Below are 13,445 nucleotides of genomic sequence, written 5' to 3'. Positions count from 1 at the left end.
TTCTGTTGAGTGTTGTGGAGAGTTAGAGCCTATCTCTATCCATAGAAATTGAATACATCTGATATTAACTGCCTTTGTCTGCACTGAAGTTAGGACTTAACCAATTAGATACACCCAGTCTAGACTTTGCCCTGCCTCTTGAGAAACCTATATGCAGGCCAGGAAGCAACAGTTAGAACTGGAGATGGAACAACAGACTGATTTCAAATAGGGAAGGAGTACCTCAAGGCTGTATATTGTCACTCTGCTTATTTCACTTACATGCAGAGTACATCACGAGAAACGCTGGGCTGGAAGAAGCACAAGCTATAACCAAGACTGACAGGAGAAATATCAATAACCTCAGATATGCAGATGACACCACCATTATGGCAGAGCGTGAAGAGGAACTAAAAAGCCTTTTGATGAAAGTGAAAGAGGAGAGTTAAAAAGTTGGCTTAAAGCTCAACATTCATAAAACTAAAATCATGACATCTGGTCCCATCACTTCATGGAAAATAGATGGGGAAACAGTGGACTTTATTTTTGGGGGCTCCAAAATCACTGTAGATGGTGATTGCAGCCATGAGATTAAAAGACACTTACTCCTTGGAAGGAAAGTTATGACCAACCTAGATAGCATATTAAAAAGCAGAGGCATTACTTGGCCAACAAAGGTTCATCTAGTCAAGGCTATGGTTTTTCCAGTGGTCATGTATGAAGGTGAGAGTTGGACTTTGAAGAAAACTGAGTGCCGAAGAATTGATGCTTTTGAACTGTGGTGTTGGAGAAGACTCTTGAGAGTCTCTTGGACTGCAAGGAGATCCAATCAGTCCATCTTAAAGGAGATCAGTCCTGGGTGTTCGTTGGAAGGACTAATGCTGAAGTTGAAACTGCAATACTTTGGCCACCTCATGTGAAGAGTTGACTCACTGGAAAAGACCCTGATGCTGGGAGGGATTGGGGGCAGGAGGAGAAGGGGACGACAGAGGATGAGATGGCTGGATGGCATCACCGACTCGATGGACATGAATTTGAGTAAACTCTGGGAGTTGGTGATGGACAGGGAGGCCTGGTGTGCTGCGATTCATGGGGTCACCAAGAGTCAGACATGACTCAGCAACTGAACTGAATTGACTTGAAAAAGCAAGAGCATTGGTTCCTTTGCTTTTTAAAAAACAGACTATATTTTTCAGGTCAGTTTTAGAGTTAACAAAAAAATGAGAAGCTATAGTACAGCGTTCGTGAACCATAAACTTCCAGACGTTCAAGCAGAATTTAGAAAAGGCAGAGGAACCAGAGATCAAATTGCCAACATCAGCTGGATCATTGAAAAAGCCAGAGAGTTCCAGAAAAACATCTATTTCTGCTGTATTGACTATGCCAAAGCCTTTGACTGTGTGGATCACAATAAACTGTGGAAAATTCTGAAAGAGATGGGAATAACAGACCACCTGACCTGCCTCCTGAGAAATGTGCGCAGGTCAAGAAGCAACACTTAGAACTGGACATGGAACAACAGACTGGTTCCAAATAAGAAAAGGAGTATGTCAAGGCTGTATGTTGTCACCCTGCTTATTTAACTTATGTGCAGAGTACATCATGAGAAATGCTGGACTAGATGAAGCACACGCTGGAATCAAGTTTGCTGGGAGAAATATCAATAACCTCAGATATGCAGATGACACCACCCTTAAGGCAGAAAGTGAAGAACTAAAGAACCTCTTGATGAAAGTGAAAGAGGAGAGTGAAAAAGTTGGCTTAAAACTCAACATTCAGAAAACAAAGATCATTCGATCACTTCATGGCAAATAGATGGGGAATCAATGGAAACAGTGTCAGACTTTATATTTTTGGGCTCCAAAATCAATGCAGATAGTGACTGCAGCCATGAAATTAAAAAATGCTTACTCCTTGGAAGGAAAGTTATGACCAGCCTAGACAGCATATTAAAAAGTAGAGACATTACTTTGCCAACAAAGGTCCATCTAGGCAAGGCTATGTTTTTTCCAGTAGTCATGTATGGATATGAGAGTTGGACCATAAAGAAAGCTGAGTGTTGAAGAATTGATGCTTTTGAACTGTGGTGTTGGAGAAGACTCTAAAGAGTCCCTTGAACTGCAAGGAGATCCAGCCAGTCCATCCTAGAGGCAGTCAGTCCTGAATATTCATTGGAAGGACTGATGCTAAAGCTGAAACTCCAATACTTTGGCCACTTGCTGGGAAGAACTGACTCATTTGAAAAGACCCTGGTGCTGGAAATGATTGAAGGTGGGAGGAGAAGGGGATGACAGAGGATTAAATGGTTGGATGGCATCACCAACTCGATGGACAGGAGTTTGCGTAGGCTCTGGGAGTTGGTGATGGACAGGGAAACCTGGCGTGCTGCAGTCCATGGGGTCGTAAAGTCAGACATAACAGTGAATGAACTGAACTGATAGTAAAACGATTTCCCAGATACTTCCCCATAAACTTTTCCCATTATTGACCTTGTTTTTGTTCAGTTGCGACCAACTCTTTGTGACCCATGGACTGCAGCAACATGCAGGGCTATCCTGTTTTTCACTATCTCCCAGCCTTTGCTCAAACTCATGTCCACTGAGTCAGTGATGCCATCCAACCATCTCATCCTCCTTCAACCCAATCTCCTCCTACCCTCAATCTTTCCCAGCCGTTAGGGTCTTTTCCAATGAATTGGCCCTTCACATCAGGTGGCCAAAGTATTGGAGTTTAAACTTCAGCATCAGTCCTTTCAGTGAATATTCAGGGTTGATTTCCTTTAGGATTGACTGGTTGGATCTCCTTGCTGTCCAAGGGACTCTCAAGAGTCTTCAGTACCACAGTACGGAAGCATCAATTCTTTGGTGCTCAGGCTTCTTTATGGTCCAACTCTCATATCCGTAGATGACTACCGGAAAAATCATAGCTTTGACTCTATGGATCTTTGTCGGCAAAGTGATGTCTCTGCTTTTTTTATATGCTGTCTAGGTTTGTCATAGCTTTTCTTCCAAGGATCAAGAGTCTTTTAATTTCATGACTTCAGTCACTGTCCACAGTCCATTGTTGTTATTTACATTATTATGGCACATCTGCTACAATTAAGAATATAAGACTGATACCTTATTATTAACTAAACTTTACACTTTGCTTGGATTTCCTTAAGTTTTCTTTTTTATCCTTTTTTTCTGATCCAGGAATCTACTCAGGGTACCATATTACATTAAGTTGTCATGTCTGCTTGGGCTCCTCCTGGCTGTTACAGTCTCTCAGATTTGTTTCTGAGGACCTTTAAAGTTTTGAGGAGTAAAGGTTATACGTTTTACAGGAAGCCCATGTATGAGAATTTGTCTGATAATTTTCTCCTGATTAGACTGAAGTTATGGGTGTGAAGATCTTCCGATCATAAAGTGATGTTTCCATCACATCATCTCAAGGGAACATACTGTCAACGGGATTTAACACTATTTATGTTCACCTTGAGCACTTGGTTGAGCTTGTTTGTCAGCAATTTCTTTTTTTCTATCAGCGGTAGAGGAAGCCGCGCTATTCCAATTTCCAGATTCAGCGAAGTGCTGCGCCAGCCTGAAGACGGTATTGACTGTGTAAGCTGCGCCCCCTAGTGCTGAATGGCAGTGATGTCCTCACTGACCTGTGCGCGCATGCGTGCGTGCAAAGTTACAGCAGTCGTGTCTGACTCTGTGACCCTGTGGACTGTAGCCCACCAGGCTCCTCTGTGCATGGGACTCTGATCCATTCTGTGATAAGTGAATTAGACCTGTGGTTCTGGCTGAAGGTAGGAATTAATATTATTCAGTATTTTTTCTTTTCGGCTTAAATCATACATAGTTTCTATTACTTGCTACTAAAAACTCTGACTGATACATCATCTTTATTATAATTCTTTAAAAGCTTCTTGGTCCTTTATCCCCGTCTCCCTCCATAGCAGGAGAGGTAGTGGGTTTCATTGATAATGTGAAAGATCCCCACAGACATATATTTGAATGGGAGGGAGCATGATTCTCTCCGAGAGTTAGTGATCCATTGCTGCATAACAAACCATCTCAAAACTTAGTGCCTTAAAGCAGCAGTCATTTTATTTCCTCAGGATTCTGTGGTTTCGCAATTTGGAAAGTGGGGATGACAACTATTGGCAACGACAATATTTAAGATATGACCACGGTTGAAATCATTGAAGGAATGAAGATCAAATAATTATGAGAATGCAAAGTATCTGAATATTTCTTCCTGTGTGAAAATTATAGTAACTAAGAGCTTTAAAAAGAGCAGTGTGTTAGGGAAAGTGGCAGTGAGTAAAGGGTTAAAGTCTGATGGAAAAGGGAAGGGGACTAGAAATCTAAAGAAAATAAATAAATAAAAGGAAACAAAAAAGGAAAATTAAAAGCCCACAATCCCACTTTCACAGTCATATTTTGTTTCTTCCTTCGCCTTCATGGCAAAACTTCTCCAAATTAGTGTCTGCATTTTCTGTGTACATTTTCTGTTTTTTTTTCCCTTCAGTCACTGAATTAGATTTCATCTGGATCATTACTGGCAACCAAATGACAAACTTCAACTATTAATTTTTGTCCTTTTCTATATCACCTCAATTATCACAAGCTTGAATAGGGGTTTTCTCTGATCCTTATTCTCCAATTAGAGTTTGTCTATTGTAGTGCAGTTCTAGCAATTTTAAAAGGATAGTAACAAATGCAAAAATGTGTATGAAAACACGTCATGTGTCAGTCATTTCTTTGGGTGTATTGGATACACACAGAGTTGGATAAGATAAAATGAAATAAGAGCTCAATAAATGGTTTTAAAATGATTGCATGGATACATGAATGAAAGAAATAAGAACTTTAGCTACTAGATATCTCCTCACTGGGGAGATACTCTACTGCAAAATCAATCTGAGGCATGTTGTTCCTGACCCATGTTTGTGGTAACTGTGGAATGGTGACCATGGAATCTCCTCTAAATGTGCAACTGATTAAAGTTTGGGTAAAAGAGCCAAGCAGTTGTCAGCCAGTTTATTTGGATTAAGACTTAATGAGAACCTGAAGTGGATTCTAGAATTGACCATTCTAGAGAAGATGAGCCACGGTGAGATATAGAGACAGTTAAGCTTATGGAGGTACCAGCCCAGAGTTTGTAAACTCCAATTTCTAAAATTCTAATTCTATTTTACTTTCAGAAGAAATATTCATTGGGTAAACTGGGATCATTCAAAGGAAGGTGATCTGAATGAATGTAGGGTACCAAAGAATGTTAGATAAAGGAATTTTAAAAGAACAAGCAGGTGATTGACTGTGAGAAATGAATTTGGGTAGATACAGAAACTGACTTCAGTGAGTTTTAGTATAGAAAGATAATGAGAAATTATTCTAGGAGTAAAACTAGTGAGAGTTGGTTGAAAATATAGGAAAACTGAAGGAAGATCTTTCTAATAGTTAAAAACTGTCTATATATGAAAGGGAATGATCCTAGAGCATAGGGAGCTAGCTATATCATTCTTGTTTAGACAAATGATGGACAACTAATAGAAATATTATAGAGTAGTTTAAGCCTCAGACATATGTTTGGATTAGATGACTGAATTCCCTTTTTACTCTGATAATCTGTGATAGATGAACTTTGGGGCAATGAAATAAAAAATTTTCCGGAGCTTTCAGAAAAGAACATCATGAGCTAGGAAGTAGTGTTGCCTCTGGAACCTTTTTACAACTGGAATGCTGTGGGCCATGAATGATCCTAGTAGTAAAGACTCTTCCAAACATGTTTATTGTTTAGATCAGACTTTTCCCAGGTTTCTGTCTGGGACATCCAAACTTGAAATGTCTTTGATGATAAAATAATGTATTCAACTCATATTAGATGTTATCTCAGGATAATCCAGTTTAAACCTCTTAGATTCAACAGTGACTATGCTTCAAACATGTCCCTGTTAACTGATTAACCAAAAGTGCCTTCAAAATAGCACTTAATCCTTTTCATAACCAAGAAGTAACCTAACTTTTCATTCTCTATTTCTTCTCTATGTTTATAGGCACAGTTTCTGAAATGTGTCCCTTACTTTTATCCTTCTTCCTGAAATGACCTAATTCATAACTGCTGACTGAAATTCTGCTCTTCTTTTAAGGATGTTACCATGTCTCCAAAAGTCAGACCTAAAAGTCACCATCTCTGAGAAAAGGACTTTCTTCCAGCCAGTTTCCTGAGAGCTCCTTTGACATCCTTGTTTCTCAGGCTGTAAATTATGGGACTCAGCATTGGAGTCACCACTGTATAGAACACAGATATCATTTTATCCTGCTTTTTTATGGTCTTGGAATTTGGCCGCATGTAGGTGAATATTCCTGATCCATAGAAGAGGACAACAACAATGAGGTGGGAGCCACAGGTAGAAAAAGCCTTGAGCCGCCCCTCCCCAGCCTGCATCTGGATCACAGTGGAGATGATATTCCCGTAGGAGACCAGGATCAGGGAGACGGGAGCCAGGAGGATGACCACACCCATTGCAAAGATGGCCATTTCTGTTCTGTAAGTACCTGCTGAAACCAGCTTCAGGAGGGCAGGGGGTTCACAAAAGTAGTGATTGATAATGTTCTGTCCTTGATGAGGGAGTTGGAAAGTAAAGGTGGTATCTACCAGAGCCACTACTGCACCACTGGCCCAGGACCCCATGGTCAGCTGGAAACACACTTGCTGGTCCTGATGGTGGGGTAGTGCAGGGGCTTGCAGACCGCCACAGACCGGCCATAGGACATCGCTGCCCGCAGAGCGCATTCTGCGCCCCCGACCAGAAGGAAGACAATGACCTGTGTCATGCAGCCCACGAAAGAAATAGTTTTCTTCTTCACCAGGAAGTGGACCAACACTTGAGGGACAATGCTGGTAGAGAAACAGAGATCTGCAAAAGAGAGGTTTCCGAGAAAAAAGTACATGGCGTGTGAAGTTGAGAATCCGTGAAGATGAGGATGATGATAAGCAGGTTTCCAAGCACAGTTAACAGATAAATGAGGAGAAAAAGAATAAACAGCAGGATCTGGGTCTGTGAGTCCTGTGAAAGGCCAAGGAAGATAAATTCTGCCACAGAAGTGTGGTTTTCTTCTCACATTGACGTTTATGCTTGTTTCCCTGTTTGGCACAAACAAAAATAACAAACTTTGGGTTTATGCTATTGGGCTTCCCAGGTAGCTCAGTGGTAAAGAATCTGCCTGCCATGCAGGAGACACAGTTTCAATCCCTGGGTGGGGACGATCCCCTGGAGAAGGAAATGGCAACCCAGCCCAGTATTCTTGCCTGGGAAATCCCATGGACAGAAGGAGCCTGACAGGCTATTATCCATGGGATTGCAAAGAGTTGGACTGACTTAAAAGCACAACCTGTAGAAGAGGCTCATTTAAAGCTCAATTTAAAAGTTAATTGGATATTTCTAGCTTTCTGCTCTCCAGCTTATTCTAATTGATACTAAGTAGAATTTATTCTTATAGTTGGCTACAATTTAAATCCACTCTATTTTTCCCCAAATCTCCCAGTGCCACTTATTTACAGATAAAATATGATGTTGTTAAAACCTTCTTGGGTTTTATATGTTCTGCTATGAAGATATTAACAATTTATGTGAACTTTACTGAATGGCTATACACAGATTATTAGGAAATGACTGTGTATACTGTTAGGATTATCACCGTGTGTAAAAACTGTACCACTAACTGTTCAAAACACTGCATGTTAAATTATAACACATGCTTGAAAAACATGAAACAGTTTTCAGGCATCAAATTTAATTTGACCTCTTAAAAAACAGCAAACTTTTCTTGGGTTTAAAAATATAGCCTTAGCACATCAATACTAAGGACAATTCTGTTCAGATTAAAGAATATAATAGTAAAACTAAAACAACACAAAAAAGGAAAAATAGGTTAAAGTTCTGATATATGATTAGGATTAGACTTGAAAATCACAAAAGCCTTCTAAAACACCTTGAAGGAAAAGTGTCAAATTTACAACATAAATTGAAAGACTTCAGTGAGATAATAGCATCATGAATAAATTTTAAAGATAAACTACAAACTGAGAAAAATATTTGAGGGAGATATCAGACAAAACTTAAAATACTTTATTACATTATGATTCTATATCAAACACTATGAAAATTGTTGAGTCTAAGAAATAATGGGCCAAGGACATGAACAGACTATTTACAAAGAAAAAAAGGCAAATAGCTACTAACTGCAAGAAAAAAAAATTCAATATTTTTATGACTAAGTACAATTACAACAATGAGAGATACAGCTTTTACCTGGGAAATTAGCTGAGGTTTTAATAGCAAAAGTCACAACAAAAAATAATAACAAGTATTTTATTGAGCATTTAACACATATCAGGCATTACTTTAAGGGTTTTATATGATCCTATTGTCCTGATAACGTCTTGAAGTAGACACTGTCTTATTTTTCAGATGAGAAAACTGAGGCACAAAGAGGTTAAATCACCCAATTAATAAATGGCAGAATTCATTAGCTCTATAATGTATAATGAAAATGCAGAGAAAAGTCAATTTTGTCCAATGTAAGTAGGAAAGTTAGTATAGTATCTCTGAGAAACAGTTTTGTCATATACATTAAATGACTCAAATGCTCATATGCTTTGACTGGTTCTCAGTAGTATGGATAAGGAAGAAACTATTTTTTACCAGTCCTTTCTCCCCAGGAGGAGTAAAAATCTGATTTGTAACATGAGGCTGTTGATTGGTCCATGTTTACTACTAGGTAGAGTTATTGTGCTTTAAAAGGGCATGCTCACTTCTCTTTCTTCTCTTCTTCCTGAGAATGGACTGTTATGGTCCCTTACTGGACCTTGAACAAGGTCACGCTTTAGAACTTTACTTGCTCTATTCTTTCATTTTTAACTAGTTCCTTGGTGTACTCATCATCACTTTGTTCTTTTGTATCATGTCACCAGTCAGAGTAATACAATGATACAATATGGATTTAAGCCATAAGGGAACTTTAAAAGAACTTTAGACTAGACCAGGTAGCCCAATCCATGCTCCTCAGAGCTCTGAACTTCAGTGGCTTTAGAGACTAGCCTGATTAATAAAAAGTGGCATCTTAGTTTTCATTATTTCATGTTTCTTTTGTAGAATTCTAAGGGGAGGAATGATTAGGAAGAGAGTAGTATTAAGACCTCCTAAGTCTAATATAAGACCTCCTAAGGTGGCTGAGAGGAGCAACCCCACATCCAAGGCAAGGAGCAGTGGCTGCGCTTTGCTGGAGCAGCTGTAAAGACATACCCCAGGTCCGAGGTAAGAGAAACCCAAGTAAGACGGTAGGTGTTGTGAGAGGGCATCAGAGGGCAGACACACTGAAACCATAATCACAGAAAACTAGCCAATCTGATCACAGGACCACAGTCTGTCTAACTCAATGAAACTAAGCCCTGCCGTGTGGGGCCACCCAAGACGGACAGGTCATGGTGAAGAGGTCTGACAGAATGTGGTCCACTGGAGAAGGGAATGGCAAACCACTTCAGTATTCTTGCCTTGAGAACCCCATGAACAATATGAAAAGGCAAAATGATAGGATACTGAAAGAGGAACTCCCCAGGTCTGTAGGTGCCCAATATGCTACTGGAGATCAGTGGAGAAATAACTCCAGATAGAATGAAGGGATGGTGCCAAAGCAAAACAATACCCAGTTGTGGAGGTGACTGGTGATGGAAGCAAGGTTCGATGCTGTAAAGAGCAATATTGCATAGGAACCTGGAATGTTAGGTCCATGAATCAAGACAAATTGGAAGTGGTCAAACAGGAGATGGCAAGAGTGAATGTCGACATCCTAGGAATCAGTGAACTAAAATGGACAGGAATGGGTGAATTTAACTCAGATGACCATTATATGTACTACTGTGGGCAGGAATAACTTAGAAGAAATGGAGTAGCCATCATGGTCAACAAAAGAGTCTGAAATGCAGTACTTGGATGCAGTCTCAAAAATGACAGAATGATCTCTGTTCAATGTTAAAAAATTTTTAAAAAATAAGTAAATAAAAGAAAAAAGGACGGGGTGACTGAACTGAACTGAACTGAAGCCTAAAATCTTCTAACAACCCCCAAACATTATCACAATTTCTAAATCCAACTCTAGGAGTCCATTCTAAATAAATATTCTAAATTTCAGAAAATATTCACAAGAAAATACATTCTCATATCATATAGTGAAATAATGCTTAAAAGCAAACATTCAGACATAATGAGAGCCCAAAATAAACCCCCACATATATGGTTAATAAGATGCCAAGAATATATAATGGGGAAAGGATAGTCTCTTCAATAAATGGTGTTGGGAAAACTGGATATTCACACACCAAGGAATTAAATTGGACCCGTATCTCACACAATATAAAAATTAACTCAAAATAAAGACTTAACTCCTGGAGGAAAGTATGGGGGAAAACTTCTGGACATTAGTTATGGTGATGATTCCTGGATATGACAGTAAAAGCACAAGCAATGAAGGCAAAAGCAGACAGGTGAAAGAAACTACATCCAAAGGCCTCTACATTCCAAAGCAAACACTTAACAAAATGAAAAGGTAACCTATGGAATGGGAGAAAATATTTGCAATCCATCTACCATAAAAAGTTCATGTTTAAAGTATATAAGCAAATCATACACACAATGTCAAAAGAGCAAATAACACAATTAAAATATGGACTAAAGAACTGAAAAGACATTTTTCCAAGAAGACATACAAATGGCCAACAGGTACCTGAAAAAGTGCTCAACATCACTGATCTACATCGAAATGTAGGTCAAAACCACAATGACTACCTCATCCTTGTTAGGATGGCTATTATTAAAAAAACAGATATAATATGCGTTGGTAAAAATGTAGAGAAAAGGGAACACTTCAACACTGTTTGTGGGAATGTAAATTGTAGCAGGTATTATGGAAAACATCATGAAAGTTTCTCAAAAAACTGAAAATAGAACTATCCTATAATCCAGCAATTTTACTCCTGGGTATATATCCAAAGAAAACAAAAACACTAATTTGAAAAGATAAGTGCACTCTGATGTTCATAGCAGCATAATTTATCAATATATAGAACAAATCTTAACATCCGTCAACACAAATGAATGGATAAAGAAGATGTAGTATATACACACAGAGGAAGATTACTCAGCCTTAAAAATAATGAAATTCTGCCATTTGCAACAAGATGGATGGACCTAGACGGTATCAAGTGAAATATGTCAGAGAAAGACAAATACTGTATGACTTCACTTATATGTGGAATCCAAGAAATAAGACAAATGAAGGAATATAACAAAACAGAAATAGACTCGCAGTTCTTGAGAACAAACTCGTGGTCACCGAAGGGGAGAAAGACAGAGGGAAGAAGTAGGAGATTAAGAGGAACCAAATACTGTGCATAAAGTAAGTAAGCTACATGGATATATTTTACAGTACAGAGAGTATAGTCAACATTTTATAGTAAATTTAGAGTATAATCTATATATTAAAACACTGAATCACTGTGTTGTACACCTGAAGCTAATATAATATCATAAATCAAGTATATCTCATTAAAAAATGGTTAAAGAAAATGTTGGATATACACACAGTGGAACATTATTCACCCTTAAAAAGAAGGAAATCCTGCTATTTGTGTTGACATGGATAAACTGAGAAGACTTTATGCTAAGTGAAATAAGCCAGACACAGAAGTCCAAATACATAATATCACTTATATGAGGAGTATAAAATAATCAAACTCATAGAAGCAGAGAGTTGCCAGGGGCTTTGGGGAGGAGGAAATGGGGAAATATTAGTCAAATGATACAAAATTTCAGTTACACAAGATGAGTCCTAGAGATGTACTGTATAGCATAGTTCTTGTAGTTATTCAAAGAAATATTTCCTTTTCCAGTTATTTTTGAAATTCCACAGGGAATAACTTACCTGTTCTCAGCAGGCTCAGCTTCAAAGTCAAGTCTGTCATTTTCTTTTTTCCATTTTCTTGTCCAGGTGTTATCTGAGCCCCATTTCTTCTATACCCTACAAATAATGATTATCAATAATGATAATGAGGACAATAATCTTCCATTGGTGTGAGAGAGAGAAAGAATATCTTCCAGGTGGTGCTAATGGAAAAGAATTCGCCTGCCAATGCAGGAGATGCAAGTTCCATCTCTGGGTGGGGAAGATCCCCTGGAGTAGGAAATGGCAACCCACTCCAATGTTCTTGGCTGGAAAATTCCATGGGCAGAGGATCCTGGTGCATTACAGAACATGTGGTTTCAAAAGAGTCACACACACACACACACACACACACATTCAAAATGTGTAGAAAATATTGAACAAAATTTTCCAAAATGTTGAGAGCAGTTTACACCAGGTACTGAAATTTTGGGTGACTTATTTTTCTTCTTTTCTATTACTATGATGCTTTAAAGTTGTTCTTTAAAAGGCCACATAGTTACAATATAGGAAAAAATATGAAAATAGGAAAATCTTAGTATTTAACTGAGGATGCTTTAAACTAAAGTCATTTTACTGCTTCTACTTTCAGTCTTGATAAAATAAGTGGTTTCGAACTAGCCATCTTGCTGGAAGCAAATGTAAAACAAAATATATAGTAATCATTTTTCAGATGTTGGACAATAGCCAACTCAGAATATAATCCTGTATAAGAAGATTAGCAAAGGTGAAAATAGATTGAAGCCACCCAATGTATATTGGAGAGTGGGGCAAACAGATTTGAAGTATGTAGCATGTGCATTTACCAAAATCTCTCTGGAAGGTAATCTCAAAATATTACAAAATTCTAAAATAGGCTTATCTTTTTTCTGAACAATGCTAATTTTAGGTCTTTATATTTTGGAAGTCATTATAGATATTCAAAATCCTTGTCTCAAATGATATTCACATATAGAATTGTTTCCAGAAGAAAAAAAGCACTTAAAGTCTAACAATGGGTGATAATGTTAAATAAATTCTAGATTTACTATTTAATGTAATCAATAAAGCACAGAGAAACAGGTAAGAGTAAAGATGTCTGAGTCACATAGAGATAAGTTGGATCCTTTTCCCCTCATTTCTTAACTCCATATCCCTGGACAATTTACGTATCTCTTGCTTGCGTGTGACAGTTTCTTAATGTAGAATGGACATAGCACAAATTCACTGTATGATTATAAAGATTAAATGAAGAACTTAATGGAAAATAGTTTGCTCAATGTCTGGCAACTACATTAAAGAAATGACTGCCTACCATTAGGGTGATGATGATGATGCAATAAACCATTAAAATGTAAGTAGATCTATATTTTCCATAGGAAGATGTCTGACACTGTTGCATCAAAAAAGTAGGCTGCAGAATAACATGTATGTGTGTGTATCTCAATGAACCCTTTAAATAATACCCTTATCACATTGATAAACAACACACAGCAA

Source organism: Muntiacus reevesi, chromosome 9 (assembly GCF_963930625.1).
Source record: "Muntiacus reevesi chromosome 9, mMunRee1.1, whole genome shotgun sequence".
Lineage (NCBI taxonomy): Eukaryota > Metazoa > Chordata > Mammalia > Artiodactyla > Cervidae > Muntiacus > Muntiacus reevesi.
This window is presented reverse-complemented; position numbering follows the sequence as displayed.